At 41.4% G+C, this 18,822-nt stretch overlaps 1 protein-coding gene and 1 long non-coding RNA gene across 16 annotated transcripts in view; one reads left to right on the forward strand and one right to left on the reverse strand.

Moving 5' to 3' along the window:
- Positions 1-18,822, reverse strand: part of LOC124146271 (serine-rich adhesin for platelets-like) — a 99,813-nt gene that overhangs the window by 31,779 nt on the left and 49,212 nt on the right. The window contains exon 1 of one of the 15 annotated variants that reach the window (XM_046516493.2): positions 11,514-11,680. The exons of 12 other annotated variants lie outside the window; for them this stretch is intronic. The gene's annotated coding sequence lies outside the window, so the exon portion shown is untranslated. Of the gene's footprint in view, positions 1-6,072; positions 6,097-6,510; positions 6,656-11,513; positions 11,681-18,822 lie in introns of those variants that run through there. 2 more of the 15 variants (XM_046516492.2, XM_046516494.2) reach the window with 2 other exon arrangements.
- On the forward strand, positions 8,374-10,460 carry LOC124146272. Its single transcript, XR_006862651.2, has 2 exons — positions 8,374-8,863; positions 9,703-10,460. It is a non-coding gene; the product is annotated as an uncharacterized LOC124146272 (long non-coding RNA).

Genomic DNA, 18,822 nt, shown 5'->3' on the forward strand with positions numbered 1-18,822 from the left:
TGTCACCGTATCCTAATTGTGTGGATCGATGCTCATGATGTCAATCACTGGACTGCTTCAGACTAGATTATTTACAGATAGCCATTAAATAGCTTGAATATTGCCAAGTGCAGTGTTAAACAACAAAGTGGAAGACACACTGTCTTCACACAAATCATCACCAACCTTCCTCACACAAACACAGTTATAACACTGTTATCACCTCCCTTCCTCACGCAGGCATCATTCTAATCATAATACTGTTATTCCCTACCTTATTCACGCAGTCATCATTCTAATCATAAAACTGTTATCCCCTACCTTCTTCACGCAGTCATCATTCTAATCATAATACTGTTATCCCCTACCTTCCTCACGCATTCAACATTCTAATCATAACACTGTTATCCCCTACCTCCTCATGCATACTGTCATCATTCTAATCATAACACTGTTATCCCCTATCTCCTCATGCATACTGTCATCATTCTAATCATAACACTGTTATCCCCTACCTCCTCATGCATACTGTCATCATTCTAATCATAACACTGTTATCCCCTACCTCCTCATGCATACTGTCATCATTCTAATCATAACACTGTTATCCCCTATCTCCTCATGCATACTGTCATCATTCTAATAACACTGTCATCTCCACTCTTATCATACTACTTTCATACCACTGTCACAGGGTTCGTCCTTTGTTATTGTAAATTATATTCATTGTTTTTTATTAATCTCTGTGTTTATATCCTCTATTTAACCATTTTCTGCTAAGCTGTAGATTTGTGTGCTTGATAAAGGTACCAGCAACCGAACGGTACAGTGAAAGAGTACAAGAAGCCGAAATCCATAATTCCACCCAACTGAGGATATCCACTTACAAGATTACATTCAGTCATGTTTGCAAAGATCAAAACAGATAATGTGCAAAGTACACAGCACACAGCAAAAAGGCCTCAAACATCTGCAATCCCAAGACAGTAAGTATTTACACTGCACTAAAAAAATAAACTTGTTTATTGTATCATGAAAGAAAATCCAAAACTAACTCCTATATTCCATCCATTAGTGATATTGAAACCTGTGACATCTGCGGAGGGGCATCAGACACCCTTGGGGTTTATTTTGATAACTGCAGTAATCAGGTATGACGTCATACGCCGTGGAGTTATCAAACTAGCTGTCACTCACATGCAACAACAAACACTCGGTCCTTCACTCTGTTTGTTGTGACTGCTGGATGCCTGTCAAGCTTGATGGATCAAACTATTCCAGCACACACCTTCACTTAAACCGATAATGTCCGGCAACTTAGGGGGGGAGGGGGGCAAAGCCAGCAATATCATGCTTAAGAATATGATGCCATCAATAGAAGATTGGCCCAAAACAAGATTCATGTCACAACAAAAATGATCTGCCATTGTAATATTTCAACTTTAACCTTAGGAGCTATAGATCCAATATTTCCATGGTAGGTTCTGACTTTTTAGACAGTTATATATCATGTGTTCATAATTGTTCTGTTTCCTTTACACACATGAAAGTCGCTGTTTTCGAAGCAATAACAAACTTTTGTTATTAAAACGTTATTTGCTGGTTGTAAATGTTTTAGTCCTGTACCATGACTGTGGAATTTATATTTTTCGGGTATTTTTTTTACTAAAAGCCTAGGCAAGTCTAGATCAAACTAACCAAGTCTGGTTGGCTCCACAATAAATGAAAACAGCAGAAGACAACGGAAAGGTTCTTTCGAAGAGAAAAAAATAAAAAAATTACAAACATGTTTTCATTGACTAAGCGGTAGTCTATAAAATTGCCTGCACTTCACTGTGTACTGCCTGTTACCTTCATCTAACCATTTCGACATCGTTTTCAGATAAATCTAAATAACATGATTGAACAGATCTACATCAGTCTGTTTGGTCCAAGACCATTTCCTCTGGAGGTGACGCCATGTATCCAACCAACAACACATCACAACTGATAACGACCTCCAAGCGCCAAAGGGGTCAGCTAGTGGTTTACACATCAGCCAAAGGCCCGGGTTAGATTCCCCACATGGATGCAATGTGTGAAGGCCATTTCTGGTGTCCCCCAATGGGATATTGCTGCAATATGGCTAAAATCCCACTCTCCCACCCACTCACTCACTCACTCACTCTCCAAGTCTTGTAAATCAAGTTCCCAACTTCATGAACTCTTGCAGATGAAATCCAGGGAGACAGCCTTTCATTCAGGAACACTTCTCTGACGTATGCCCTGGTGAACTGCACTCTACTGATTGATTGAGACAGTAATAACTCCCCATCCTGCCATCTGTACCCAATACTGAAGTTAAAACGAAAATTACCAATATGCGTCAGTGGGTTGACAGAAACTTGCACTGTGATTGTAGGGGTGAATTCACTTTCCCATGATGGGGAATGAATACCCTGCCAGGACAATGCTCCATGTGGTGCCATGAATAACTTACTGCCTTATAATGATGATATGAACTGGCTCAAGTATAGTTTGATAATGGGGGCATTCAAATGTTGATTAAATAAATCCATTTCAGACTCTCAAAAGAAAATAGCGTGATGACAACGGCACAGTGGAACCCTGCTTATCTTGACCCCAGATATCCGGACAATATTTATGTGAAAAAAAACCGCATATACTATATAAAATGCGTAATTTATCCAGCAATCCAGTTTCTGCAATGCCTAGCCGAGCTGGAAACACAAAAATGACAAAGCCCCCGGCCCCAACAGTAGCAAAAGTCATCACTTTAGCCCGATTATAACATGTACCAAGTTTGGATGAAAATCTTTCATGGCTTTCCAGCGATGCTCCGGAAACGAAATATGGATGAACAGACAAACAGACAAACAGACAGATGATGACAATACCCTCCCACATTGCCAGAGGGATAAAAAATTGAGATCAATATTCATTCTTGAGTTCCGGCATAGACTTTCTTTACTGAGAAGAATCCAAACAAACCAATTTGGAAATTCTATTTGTATAACATCTATCTGCGGCCAAAGTACATATATGCTACAGCTCCCTTTCAGTGCCTTGTAAAAACCTCTCAGACCCCAGGGTGATGTGTCCTCCGGATGTCTCAGTATATTGGTATACTGCAATTACAGCACACAGACTCGTCTGACTCCATCGATCCCGACACTCAGACATCAACAACTCATCAAAGACAATCAAAAAAGGAAGTGGAGGCGAGTGACCCTCGGATGTGACTTCGGTAGGATATTCAATAAGACCCAGTTCCAGCCGGATGGGTCAGCGGAGAAGGTTACATAGGTGACACCCACAGGTCCACCATTATGGCGATCACCCTCAAGCTGTGGGGGAGGTCAACCTAATTAGATAAGGAGATCTACCCACGGGTCACTCACTAGAGGCAGTGTACATGGCGTTTTCTTTCAAACTAATTTGTAACTAACAAGCTATAATTTCCACTCCATACAGTTGACAGTAACTAGTTGTGTGGGAGATGTTATCACATTGAAAACAGCTAATGGCATTCTTTCCCTGATTTACACATATTTATGAAATTCTTTGGTGTCCCCCATCGGCTGCTCTGACCTTATAACCTATGTGTGAGGGCTCTGAGGGAGATGTCATGTGTTTACAGGATGAATACAATGTCTTCCTGCAAAACTGTAAGCTTAATTAGCATTCACATGATAGTTGCCGCAGATGTATTCCAATCCAGCCCTGGGGCTGGGGACTGCAGGTTTCTGGCAGTTTTCATATGTGGACATAAGAAAAGACATACTTTGTCCAACTAGTTGCCCTGTCTCTAAAATCAAGCAGTGTTTTATCAATCCTACATTGGGAATTTTCAGCTTGCAGTGACTTGAACCTGGTTTAAATGTTCACTGAAAGTGGTTGTTTACTGTAAGGATCCATGATACAGACAAAGGTTATTCTGATTGGAACAGCGTCACTTGCTCAAATTTAGAGAGAAAAGAAATCATCAAAATAAACCCATATTCTTGCAAATCCTTAATTTGTTTTTGTGTTCTGGAGGTTAGGCGAAAAAAGACTAACAAAATCATAACTTTCTTTATCACACAGTGTTAATATTGAGGTCTATAGAGCCTGCTAGTTGCAGTGAGTCCACATGCCTTCTAATGATCTGAAATCTGTTCCTAACACAGCAGAACATCAAATATCTGGACCAATCATGTTTGGTCATATTTTGGTTGTGAATATAGATTCCCAGAAAGACAACATGTCTGGGCACACAGGATATGCCACACTATTCCAAAACATATGGACAACTTCTTCCGATCCATTTCATCAGGGGCAAGACTGTAACTCGCAGCATAATGTATTCTGTCTGTCTGTTTGTTGTTTAACGCCGCACTCAGCAATATTCCAGCTATATGACGGTGGTCTGTAAATAATTGAGTCTGGACCAGACAATCCAGTGATTGACACCATGAGCATCGATCCACGCAACTGGAATACGATGACATGCATAAACCAAGATATCGAACCCGATAGTCGCCTCTCATGACAAGCATAGTCGCCTTTTTGGCAAGCATGGGTTGCTGAAGACGCATTCTACCCTGGATCTTCACGGGTCCCAGCGTAATGTAACGGTCATGTGACAATACATAACACAACTGCATCTAATTCAGAATCAATTCCTTCCCAACAAGAAGACTATCGCATGCGACCCAGACAGTTCCATATGATTATATGCCAATTGCATGAAGATGCAAGGAGGAATGCAACCTCCCTGCATAACACCTGCAGGACCAGAGAGCATCACCATACATTCACCTGCCACACTGTTGCTCGGCAACAACAGCCACTGTTAGGTCAACATGGCATGAAAAGAAAAGCACCTCATACCTGTAATGTTGACTGGCGTTGTCAGGACAGGTCGGACGTAAAGAGGAAACACCTCGGATCAGGACTTGTGTTTTATTCTCTTCACATTTAATGGACACTTAATCCCCATTTGCTCCACAAGGAGTCTCTGTTGTTTGTCCAGGTTTGTCAAATTCCACAACGGAAATAAACATGTCTCCGACAACAGTAAAGTAGATCAGAAAACACCAGTCTTCTATTACCGGGGAGGGTTATGTTTCCGGGCTAGTTAAAGCGAAGTACGTAAATTTCACATCAAATTTCACCATGATAATGAGTAATGCTCCGTGATGATGATGCACACGTACGGTGCAAGCTGTAAGAACTGAACTGGACCACTAGAATCTTGGTCAATACCCACAATTCTGATCCCAAATCTACAGCATTAATTCCTTATTGAGTAAAATCTAACTGACTCAGACTCCTAGAATTAACACTGAGTTCCTGAAAATAAAAAAGAGCCTGGAGACTCTCTTCATTTTCTTGAAACTGCAGTAATCTAGACCTGACCACTATCATAGACTTGCACGAGCTGTTCTGGATATATTTGTTTCAGGGCCTGACTAGCTGTCTTCCTCAGTGCTGGATTCCAACTGAATTTATGGGACAAGGGACAATGACTGTACATTATTGTCAACTTATCACGTCTAAATTTAGTCAAAGCAAACTTGACCAAACACCCCTAAGTTGTCTTATTGTGAACAAAGACATAAATCTCTTTGCCTTAACTTTGATCAAGTTTGTATTAGTAATTACAGGTAAATACATTATTGACTACCCGAATTAACTGTAAGCAAAGTGCTGAAAGAGGGGCGTGGTCTTGGGGTGCAGCCAGCTGGTGGACAAGCTTGTGTCTCTCCGTACCACATGACTGGGTGTGTATAGTCATGTTTAACACACTCTTGGTCAATATTGTCACAGAGATATACACATATAAACCATTTCTTGTCCAATGTTTTGCTAGGCTAACCCTGTCCGGAGTCACACAGATTACTGTCTACACAGCCTATACAATAGCCTCTGACACTGATAAGATCAGTCAGTGCTTCAAAGCAGCTAGAATGAGGGAAGGGGTGAGTTGAGTTTTAGATGGTGCTTTTACCAATATTCCAGCCACATCACTGCTGGGGGACACATCAAAGCAGTTATAATTATTGCAGGAATGCAATGAGGTGAAATGGCATTCAAGGTTATTGTACTTACACAGCGATGTACATGCACATGTACGTCCGTGTACGTGCACGCATGCCAGCTTGTTCTAGTCCGGACTAATTCTGGACCGAAATAACATGCCACAGTGCAACATGGAAACCCCACTCAGACGCAGTATACTGACTCCAAGCTAACCAGTCTTTTCTTCCCCTCTGAATGCCAAGTGCCAGGCAGGGTAACAACAAGTGCCATCTTGTAACATCTCTAAATATGACATGGCTGGGTTTCGGGTCACCAAAGTCCCACTCTCAGGCTGACACTCTATCCACTAGACCACTGAGGCGGCCAGGGGATTGAACCACTGACCTCTCTCTGGTAGACACACTATCCACTTAGTAAGACCAGAGAGATGGTCAGATTGGGAATAAACACGCTGTAGGTAACCCATCAGCCATCTTCAGATGCACCCTGAACATATCTCAGACTTACCGTTGACAATGAAATCCAACAAAATGCAAGAGAATAAGCAGTCTTGATTATCCGCCGAAAAAGAAATTCCGACAATAATGGTATCCAAAACACAACATCAGTTCACAATATACAAGGCACCAGTTCCTGTCACAGGATGCACAATAAGCAGCCAATTGTTGAATGCAGCACACATGTTGAGTGGGTGTGTGTCACACTGAACTTAACCCTTCCCACGGCATAAGCCACATGGAGGCATCACAGTGGTGCACTGGAGCAGTGAAGGGGTCAAGTGCCTCGGTACTTCAGGTAGACAGACTGCATTATGTAACCCACTCAAGCAGCTAATATTACACACACGACCTCTTCCATGGAGAATATCCCCAGACTAATCCACTTGTCTGTGACGGGCGGACTGGAGTTACTTAGCTGTCTGTTTGTTTATGATGGGATAAATAATTGAACATGAGCAGGCATGAATTTTACCATCTTCCCAAGGCAAGGGTGTTAACTGACTATAAAAGTCCAGTTTCCACCCTTGCCGAACTAGGCTGCAATTATGGAGTCGTATTTTGGCTGGACTAATGAGTATATGCATAGTCCAATCAAAATCATGTAACGAAATCAACATCCAGTTCGTAAGCTGCCATGCAAATTTCGGTCGATTGCAGGAATTGCAAAGCATGTGTACCGTCAACAGATATTTTCCAAATCTTTTCTTGTTTTTAATCAAGGTGCTCACGTGATTTGATGCACTTTGCCAAGTAAGATCCCGTTTTATTACAATAATAATAATAACAAACATCATCATCATCTTGCTTATCGATCAGATTGTCTTGACTGGGCACTGCCATTTTGTATGAAGCAAATACAAGTGATATGAGAGGTGGAATCTGACTGGTCAATAGGAAGGACATAGAAAGGGGTATAGCTTGTTATAGCCACTGGTGGCGCTACGATCGTACCCAGAAATTTCGGCCTAGTTCGGCAAGGTGGAAACTGGACCTTATGAGTTAATAAACTCAATTACCTTGGGAAGATGGAATTTTACCAACATGGACGTGTAGTTCCCATAACTGACAACGTTGCCATCCCTCACCCAGTTTCCCCCTATTACCATGCAAAACTAAATTGAAGTACAAGGTGGACTGATTAATACGTATTATCATACGAGACATTATCCTAGGGATAAACAAATACATGTGGGAACATGGCTGCAAGTCAGCCCAGACGCTGGCAACCAACACCTGAGGAACACACGCCCCAGGAACAACAGACATCAATATTTCATCAGGGGAGCTAATCACAATACACCCTCAAGACAATGACTATCAATCATACAATTGTTTACCATGTACACGGAGCCTGTATATTTCTTACAACTGACACTTCCTTTGATGTTTGGATATCGATCGCATTGGAATAGTTATTAAAGCACTTCATTCAGCAACAGGGAACTTGACATTCAGCGTACTGTACTGGGTTGCTATTTTAGAGTACGCTTTCATCAGCTTATAGAATCTTACAGCAGATCTGATTGGCTAAGAAAGCCTGTTGGTGACATTGGGTCGTGAGAAACTCGAAACTGGTGACTTTGAGTCATGCTTGACTGACCATTATTGAATGGGCTCACTGTTTACTTTCAGTCATACCACAGACAAACAGCCACAACTAGACTTGCACAAGTCTCTAAGGCAATAATTATTAGTCAAAATCACAAGTTCTAGATTATGTAAATAATAAAAACAAGTTGTCCCTATAAGAGACGGGAGTCCTCTCCACATATCTAGACTTGCCTATTAGGAAGATAGAATTACTACACATTCAAGGACTTTTCTTTCAGTACAGCCTTGGAGCAAGGCTATGCCCCTGTGTACACGTCAGCGTAGTGAGGTAGGCATTCTAAGAGACCTTGTACCAAGTCACCGAGTCAACCATCTCCTCTGCCAAACCATTTCAGTCGATCTTCAAGGTCACAAGACACATTCATGATTCAAGAGATCCCTGTCCATCCCGATACTTAAACATGTTCTGCAATGACAGGTAAACACTGTAGTGTCCTCCTCAGCCGTCACTGTCGTCATTGGTGACACACCTGACACGACGACACACACTGGATGAAGGAACCACAAGCTTCTTCAAGTGAGATCATAACATACTGCGCCAAACATCTTCAGGATAAGTATCTAAAATATTCCTGTCTGACTGACGTGCTAATTTATGTTCATTTGTATTATATAACACAATAGTTTTGAGGACATTCCTGATGATGCCTGATCCTACCTCTATGCAGTATCCCTATCAAGGTTGACAGAACATATTTGAGCCAACATCCTCATCAAAACCTTCGTCAAAATCACATGACACATAGAAAGTAAGTAGACTTGCTGGTATGAGTGCCAACATCAAACAAATATATGTCCAGTAAGGCAATAACAGAATTATTCAAATCAATATGTCACAGTCTGAACAATCAATATGCTACTAATAATTTCTCTCAATGCAAAAGAAAGAAACTTGTTTATTTGGCCAAAGAAAACGTTCTTTCTTGCAAGTTTCCATATCATCTGTTCATACTGAGATCAACCTTACTTTCAAACCTGCAAATGTTTTACGAGTTCACAAAATAAGGAGAGATGCAAGATTTGCCTCTGTTTCATTCATCACACCAACTGGCTAGACGTTTCTTTCAACCTTGACATTTCATCATATAAACCAACTGACATGAATAGGTCTTACTGGATATTGGGATGACAATGACAAGATGAAATCATTAAACCTACTCCAGTCTGGCTCATCATAACACACAAGATGCTGGCTAAATCATTCACTCAGGAGGGTCAGCTATGTCAAGCAACCTGACTCAAGTACATCCTATCCATTAAGTGGAATTACTTCCACCTTGACAAAACACTCAATGCTAAACACGTCCAACATGAAGCCTCCTGTTAATATAGCTTGTACTCTCACCTGTACAGTCGTCCCAGGTATCTTACAGTTGTCAGGTAGAAATACCTGTGAAAGAAGGGCAGCTGGCAAGCCATGCATGGAACAGTGGTTAATGTATTCTGTTTAACCTTGGAACAATGGGTGTCACATTCTGACAAATGGCCCTCGGACATATGGAAAACAGAGCCGGTTCAATGTACCACTCTTCAGTCTTTGCGTGACGGAATATACTAACACCTGACCAACCTGTGTTGTATTTTTCAGGTGAGGGAGCGTGAAAGTGGCCTTCTTACAACATGGGCAACCAAACCAAGGTGATTCCTCTGATGAGCTGATGAGAGAAGCAGACAAATATCTTTCACCTCAGCTGTAAACTGAATCCTCACATCACTCCTGGCGTAGGCTAGAAAACATCTTTCTCCCTTTCTTGCACCTCAATGTGACCAAGTGTATTTGCCAAAACTGTTAACGAGGATGTCAGGTGTGAGGACAGCAGGTAAATATTGGTGTACAGGTGAACACAGGTAGACCAACACATCTCACTGGTTTGTTCTACAGGTGAAAGCTGCTTCAATCACGAAGTTGAAACAGGTGTGACCACCTTTGCTTTGTCTTAGCCCAGACATTGGGTAATGGCTGGTGCACAGCTCACAAAATCAACTCCTCAACACCCCACACAAAGTTCAGGAAAAATATACTGTGGACAGCAAGTTGAACTTTAATGGAATTTGAACAAGATAATGGCAAAGACAGATATGAAATATTTCTTGGTCGAAAATATGGTTTTATGTACAAGTGTGTGAACGGGGATAAACTATAACCTTGCATTTAAGAACACTGTATAACTTTTAAGCAAGCAGGGAACACCAAGGTTGAGCTTCAAACTCCTGCAGGCATTGAAAGCAAACACACTACCCACTGAGCTGCCCTGTCATTTTGAATTCAATGGTCAAAAGTAATAAACCTGCTTCACATTGGTGAAATATTCAATGACAAAACATCATGAACAATATCCTCATCAATGCAAATGTTTCTGTTTCACCCATAAATCAGACAATAACAACTGAAATTTTTAGTACATGTGTTCCAAACACAACAAGACTCCTTAAATGTGCTTCCAAAAACACAAACATCCGCAGAAGTATATTAAGTTAATGTCTACCTTTTACGAGCAACTATGTGGACACGCTGCAGAGCTGGTCTTGGAGGAACTTCCAGTCGAAGCTGCTTAAACATGTGATCCGGACGGACAATTGTTCCAAATAATCTCCCAACACAGACTTGCAAACTGCATAACAGTAGCAGACGTCTATATGTTGCACTGATTCATGACAATGTCAAGGTCAAGGCGTATGCAGAAGTGTGCAGGACTGAAGGAATGTGTCTATGGATCTTTAACATACAAACTGATCCTGGAACGTGTTGCTCCTCGCACAGACTGCAGACTGGTCACGTCAACGACACAGGAAACATGTAGGCACGCATAAATTTGTAAAAACTCTCCACTTTTGTACTGATGACATCAATCATCAATTTAAAAAAATATTCACAAATCAGTATTATGGCATCAATGAATTCACAATTTTCTTCACGCCATTACGGTTAGTTATATCACTGCAGTATTACATCAATTTGATGGATTGGAGAGTTGGAATCTCTGAAGAAGGCTTCACATGAAAACAGGATCCACCATCGATTTAGTCCATTTCAGTTATCGAACAAACACTTTTGCCAATATGCAGTGCCTTGGATTGTGCAATACTTTCATGGAAATTATCTGTGACAAAACCAGCAAAACAGCAGCCATGTATTTCAAAATCCTAGCTCACATCACTTTCAAACCCCTCTTCAACAATTACACAATGCACAATCCAATAACAGATAAACAATAGAAACTTCTTCTCCAAATACAAATTGCACAATCCACAAATGAAGATCTGTACTTCTAAAGCTGTAATGCCAGAATCAGATTCTAATACATCAAACTTAGCGCTAAAGGCAGACTGGATGCATGGTCAGCTAGATATGTGTTAAATATGTCGTAACCATGTGTGCATATACACCATATCACCCACCTTAGTATAGACCAGGAACTGCAGCCAGCCCATGTTTCGTAACACCTCTGGTAATCACATCTATCATCAGATTATCACACCACACTCTCTCTTGAGCTCAACACATCCCACATCCAGAGGGACCGTGGCAATATTTTCACTCCCTTGGCCAGCCTATGGGGCAATGTTTTCACTTTCTTGCTCGTCATATCATGTCATGGTCTGTAATCAGAGACTGTGCTTGTGCAGGCTGGTTCATCTCAGCCCAGTCTCTCCCTGGCCATCATCACCCTTGGTAACTATCTGGCAGCAACATAGTTCCACACACAATACATACCTCCTGGTTGATATGGAATATTACACACTCAGTGAAGGCTTAACTCCATAACACATACCTTTAATCAATATGGAATACAACATTCTGTTCACATAGGCAGGATAATACCTTCCCATAGACTCCCACACAGTAGAGATGGACATAGGAGGAGTAGCATAAGCCTCCTATACCATCTAGAATTCTCTGTAATGTGGGTGTCACACCAGCTGCTTCGTAGGCATGTGGGGTAAAATGTAGATTTATAAACCTCCAGTGATGTCATCCTATTGTTCTCCAGTCAGGTTAAATCTCAAAAACAGGGATGTTACAACTTCTGTTTAGATTGTAACATATGCATGTTTCTTGTGAGAAATATATTTTCCATTTTAACACAATGTTTGTTTGTTGTTTAACGCCACATTGAGCAGTATTCCAGCTATATGACGACGGTCTGTAAATAATCAAGTCTGGACCAGGCAATCCAGTGATTGATTGGGATACGATGACATGCATTAACCAAGTCATGGAGCCTGACCACCCGATCCCATTAGTTGCTCTTACAACAAGCATAGTCGCCTTTTAGTGCAAACATAGGTTGCTGAAGACCTATTCTAACCCGGATTTTCATGAGTCTTTAACACAATGTAATGAGATGTTAAATCAAATGACAAATGTTCTTTATTATGTTCCTGATGACTGAACTCGCAACCTTTGTATCTGTAGCCCCGTGAGTGTACTACTAGGCAACAGAAGCGCTGATAAATCACAATGCTGATGTTGATAATGTTGATCAATGTTAAGTTGTTTTTTTCGGTTCATAAGTTAGATAAAACACTTCCCCTTGGGTTTTTATGATATTTATCACCCTAATCCTTGGGATAAAAACTTGGGGCTAACAAGTTAGTGAGTATAGTCTCCGAGCATCCCAGTAACATGCACACTGCTAATGACAATAACAACCTGTGAGCAATGATGTTACGGGTATGATGAGACACTAACACAGCCAGCTCACAGCCCAAGACTGATCTCACCTAATGGTGCTTGCGGGAATCAGCTGATGAAGCCTGCTGACTCGGCACAAGAACTATCAACACACTGAAACCAATGTGACTAATTCTGGTCCCCTTTTGAAGGAGGAATCCCTATGAAAGAATTGAGTGAGAGAGTATGGTTATACGCCGCTTTTAGCAATATTCCAGCAATACTACGGCAGGGGACACCAGAAATGGGCTTCACACATTGTACCCATGTCGGGAATCGAACCCGGGTCATCGGCGTGACGAGCCTTTAACCACTAGGCTACCCAACCGCCCCTGTGAAAGAATTGAGCAGTGGGCCGTCAATGCATGTGTTGACATGGACTTACACCCACCTCACATCATTAATCATGCAGGTACAGCACACTCTACTTTTCACACTACTCTGATATGCATGCGTAGGAGTTACGATTTCTTAAGAGGAGCCATTTAGGTAGTGACACAAGGCCGATCGCCAGATAATACACCCACTATTTGTGCGGGGGAGAGGTTTCGGGGATTGTTGAAGTGGTTGCATGATGAATATGAAAACTGATAAAAAGAAATATTATCTTATTAAATCATTTTAGGTTTATTTTGCTATGTAAACATAACGTACCAATTCATCATTTGTGTCATCAGCTAAAGTGCATTTCTGGGATCGGTATTTGTGGCTGTGTGTGGAAGTATTTAAGCCTAGGTGGTGGTGGTGGAAGTGATGGTAGTGGTAGTGGTAGTGGTTGTGGTAGTTGTAGTTGTGGTGGTGCAAAGTAGTAACAGAGGATGAGGGGTTGTGTTGAGCAGTGTGGGACACTGGAAGATGACCATGAAGGTGTACTGCTCCATGTTTACCCTGCCCGGTGCTGTGTGTAACTCTCACAAACACATGACCACCCTCATACCACGGTGGTTGTGTAGGGCACTGGGACAGCTTGAACATACCACCTGTGGGTAAGTAGGGGTACTCCAGTCCAAGTGGCCTGTCAGGTAGCAGCCTCTGGGCCAACACCTCTGCTAGCAGCCTATCGGGTCTCCTGCCCAGCTCTACCACACATGGACACACACAGTCTCTACACAGCTTCCACATCCACTCCATCAACACTGTCTGTCCACCACCAGTCAGTGAGTTTTGCTTTACACCGCCTTTAGCAATATTCCAGCAATATTATGGCGGGAGACACCAGGAATGGGCTTCACACATTGCATCAATTTCGAACCCGGGTCTTCATCGTGACGAGGTAGCACTTTAACCACTAGGCTACCTGACTGCCCCGTCCACACCACTGTCTCTCCACAACAGTATAGTCTAACACACAACACCATTGCTAGCTTTCACAACCCCTCTGGCCACTTAGCAATCTTGTAAAGTGGTCACAGAAGCTGAACTGAACATTCACCTAATGAATACTAAATTTTCACAAGCAAATATACTTACTGCTATTCTGCACCTTGATTTACCTGGCAGCGACACAATCTCAGGTAAAGTATGCACTGGATGTGTAGTGCGGAACATCAAACGAGCAGCCAAGAGGCTCTCTCATCTGTCACATGCGCTGAACATGATAATCAGGTCTACAGTGGAGTATGCAGTGGTGTATTTGCCACTGGGACAATCCCTACCTTATTTCTAGTCTCCAGCTTACCTGTCGTATACCTGGCGTTCTGTGTCAATAAAACACAAATACCCACAGAAATAACTCCACAATCACACCTTCACACTTTCAACTCTTCTCAAAGCAAAAACTGTGTCTCCTGAACTTATTTAACTTAATTCATCAATCATGACACACACCCTTCTCATGGTGGAAACAATTCATCGAATACTGCTACTGTTTATTTAGGAGTGTACAATCAGCTTCATATGGATTCAAATGTATTCATAGAAATAAATTGTTTGCAATTCATGTAGAGTTCTCAGATTACAATGTCTGTGAGTATTTTGTTTCAATGCAATAGACGAGGGCTGTGGACGAGTCCAAATTTACTACCTGGGTACCCCCCTTTCTCCTATTACCCGACGCTACCCGGTGTAGGTACAAAATGTCGATTGGAAACGTTTGACCGTACTCCCGTCAAAATGTATTTAGATACAGGTATATAACGATGTGGTTATGCATACACTGAGGTTGACTTAGGTTTTATCTTTCTGCAAACGTATAAAGTTAAAAGGAATGTGTGCATGGTCACAAAGAAATGTGAACGTTTGTCACTTATAGTGTATCCATTGAGTTCCAGAATTTTTTTGTCATTAAACAATATATCACATGACTAACCACGGGTGTGGGTCCTACTCAGTACCCAAGTACCAGAGTTACCCGTCCCAGCCCTACAATAGACCCTAATGAAGGATAATATTTTACCTGGTCGTGATGCTCAGGACATTACTTACAGGTATTACACAAAAACTCATCATCTCATATGGACATGTACTACATGTTGTTTTGCCTTCTTCACTGTCCTGTGATTAGGCACATTATTTACAATCAGCCATAAACATACAGTTGAAGAGAAACACTGAAGTACCAAATGGAGCCCAAGTGAAATCAGTTCTACCATAGAACACTAGAGCAATGGATGATGCCCATCTAGACTAACATGAGTCTCTGATATGAAAAGTTTACAGAAAAAAACCATTGTTAAATTATCTTAATCAAATATAATAAAAAGGAGCACTGAAACACCTTTAATCTAGACTTGCCAACTATAATAGCCTTGCATGGGCTGTCCTGGACATATTGGTTTAAGGGTCTGTATGACAGACTATTGCAATAATCTAGACTTGCCAACTATAATAGCCTTGCATGGGCTGTCCTGGACATATAGGTTTAAGGGTCTGTATGACACACTACCACAGTAACTTAGAATTGCCGACTATTATAGCATTGCATGGCCTGTACTGGGTTTCGGGGACGTTATGACGGACCTATTCCAATCCAACATCTCCCTATCATCAGCACCAGCCGCAGCTCAGAGGAACAGCCATTGTCAACGTGACAATACCCACAAACATATGATCAGGAAAAGAGCTGAGGTATAATTATACCCAGCATCCACAGACAGTGGCATTCAGTGGAGAGATCATCAATATTCCATCCCCTGTACAACAGTCAGTGTGTGCTGGGAGCAACCATTTCAAGCACTGGCGGACGTAAGACGCCAAACAAACAACGCAAACTGAAATCAATCATATAACAGTTCGGATTATGTTGGCACATAAAAGAGTGAATATGACTGATAAATGCCTATCAAAGACTTCAATGAATATCAACAAAAGCCAGAGTGAAACATAAAAGCCATATTACTATTCAAATTTCAAACAATGTTGTATTCTTCCCCCGGAAATGAAACTATTCTACTCAAAAGAAGTTAAGAACACCCGATTCTTACCTATTACTGTTATAAATCTCTCATGGCAGAATATAGTTCTGGAAAGTTGGCATATAAAAAAGTGAATATGACTGCTAAATGTCTGTCAATGTCTTCAATACAACTGCTGATGAATATCAACAAACGCCAGAGTGAAAACATAAAAGCCATATTAATTACAATTCAAATTTCAAACAATTTTGCATTCTACCCCTGAAATGAAACTATTCTACTCAAAAGAAGTTAAAGAACACCCGATTCTTTCATATTACTATAGCAAATCTGTCATGGCAGAATATGAAATAATTGTGTTCTCTATCCTTGTGAGTAGTATATTTCAATACTTCGACCACAAGAACAAACTTACTGCCACATCAGGAAAAATGTATCCAAGGTCAGTATTGCTCGATGTGCTTATCACAAAACGAACATTCTCGAGAAATCCACACAATGTCCGTGTACACTCTAGCCCCGCCCGATATTGTGGGGGACAGCATGTCCGACTTGGTCCCCACACACTGGCCTTGTGAAAATGGTGGCAGGACTCACATTCAATGCCAATCTGATACAGGTACAATATGACCCCTGGTGTGTATCTCACCTGAAATCTCGTTAAGCCCTTCAGTAGCCAGGTGAGAGAGCAGGTAAGTGGTCACTCCTTGACCTAAACCAACCCCTGGATAAGGATTATGCAGATTAGGTGGATTATATTGCGTGCCTTTTTTGTTGCCAGTTAGTAAGGCCCTGTGTACACTGTATGTAATGTAGAGTTACAAATTATATACACTTAGGTATTAGCCTTGCCCGGGGCTCAGATAGAATTGCTGTCTCAGCATAAGTTATTTATTTTGGTTCACACTTACCTATGGGAAGTAGGTTAGTAAATAATGCTTGTGGAGATCACACTTTTTAACCAGGGGTAAGGGTGGTATTCACAGTCTATACTTAGCATGGTTCATTATCAGGCAATGTGTCAACTTATCATTTTTCCTAATCTATCATATAAAAAGCAGGTGTTGAGGATAATCTTGTGATAACAATTAAGCCTGCAGTCTTGTGAGACTGACTACCTCAGCTGAATAACTGTTATCTGGGCTCTACTCAAGGTGTCATATTGCATTGTATGGGTAAATGAATCATAAGTGAGTGAGTGAGTGAGTGAGTGAGTGAGTGAGTGAGTGAGTTGTGTTTCTTGTTCATTTTTCCAGCAATATCAGGTAAGAAGGTATGCCACACATCGTATCAATGTTGAGAATAAATCTATGCCACTTTTAGCAATATTCCAGCAATATCTTAACAGTGAGTGAGTGAGTGAGTGAGTGAGTGAGTGAGTGAGTGAGTATGGTTTTACGCCGCCTTTAGCAATATTCCAGCAATATCACAGCAGGAGACACCAGAACCGGGCTTCACACACTGTACCCATGTGGGAAATCAAACCCGGATCTTTGGCGTGACGAGCGATTGCTTTAACCACTGGGCTACCCCATCCCACTTTAACTGAAAAGCTTCCATACTGCTCCATAGTTAAAGACAAATCCAGGAATTTTGAAAGGACGGGGGGAAAAGTAAATCATTGCAATTTTGTGACCAGAGCATGTTGAAGAAGGAACTGGGGGGTGGGAGTGATGTGAAAAGTCATGTTGACAAGCTATCACACACATTAACTACTGTCTCTTCCACAAGTGTATCAGAAAGTACTGGCACCAGTTGCACAAAACAATGTCAGTGTAAAAGCTGTCAAAACTTCCAAACTTAAACATATATGTATCACTGTAGTAGCACTAACTTTGTTTGATGTAAGCCCTGTGGTTGGTTTTGTTTGTTTGTTTGTTTGTTGTTTAATGCTGCAAACAGCAATATTCCATCTATATGACCACAGCCTGTGAATAATCGAGTCTGGAAGAGACAATTCAGTAATTGATATTGTGAGCAGAAGTCCACAATGTAAGGGTGTTTGATGTACGACAGGGTGTCAACCAAGTCACCAAGTCTGACCATCAGATTCATTTGGTCGCCTCTTATGACGAACCTGGAATCCGAGGTGGGTAATTAGACAAAAATGACATATGCCTGTACAACAAGGACATGTGAAGGGGCATGGAAAGGAATCACTGACACTATGTTTAGCCCTGCAGAGACCTCCAGCCATCATTTGTTGACCTGACTCTAGGTTACTATATCAATGAATTACCAGGTACAGAACGGCAGACAGACCTGATGTGAGGGGTGGAACATTACACAGTCAGACAGGAACCAGTGCTTGATGTCAGCCTAGCCTTGCTCCAAGGCTGTACAGAAAGAAAAGTCCATGGATGTGAAGTCATTCTATCCTCCAAATAGGCAAGTCTAGATATGTGGACTCCAGTCTCTTATAGGAACAACATATTTACATTATCTAGAACTTATGATTTAAACTAATAATTATTGCCTCAGAGACTTATGCATGTCTGGTCTTAGCCCTAAAGCTATCTCTGTGGTCCTGTGGGTGTTATTTTTATGTTATGGTGTATGACAGGAGAAAGGGAATGTAAATCCCTCCTACATAATAGCTCTGTCACCCACTGTCTAAACACGCAATCACACATCTACACACCTCAATGGTGTGAGTAAACACACAATAACACTGGAAGAT

This window comes from Haliotis rufescens, unplaced genomic scaffold, assembly GCF_023055435.1.
Source record: "Haliotis rufescens isolate VD_foot unplaced genomic scaffold, xgHalRufe1.0.p SCAF_2, whole genome shotgun sequence".
NCBI lineage: Eukaryota > Metazoa > Mollusca > Gastropoda > Lepetellida > Haliotidae > Haliotis > Haliotis rufescens.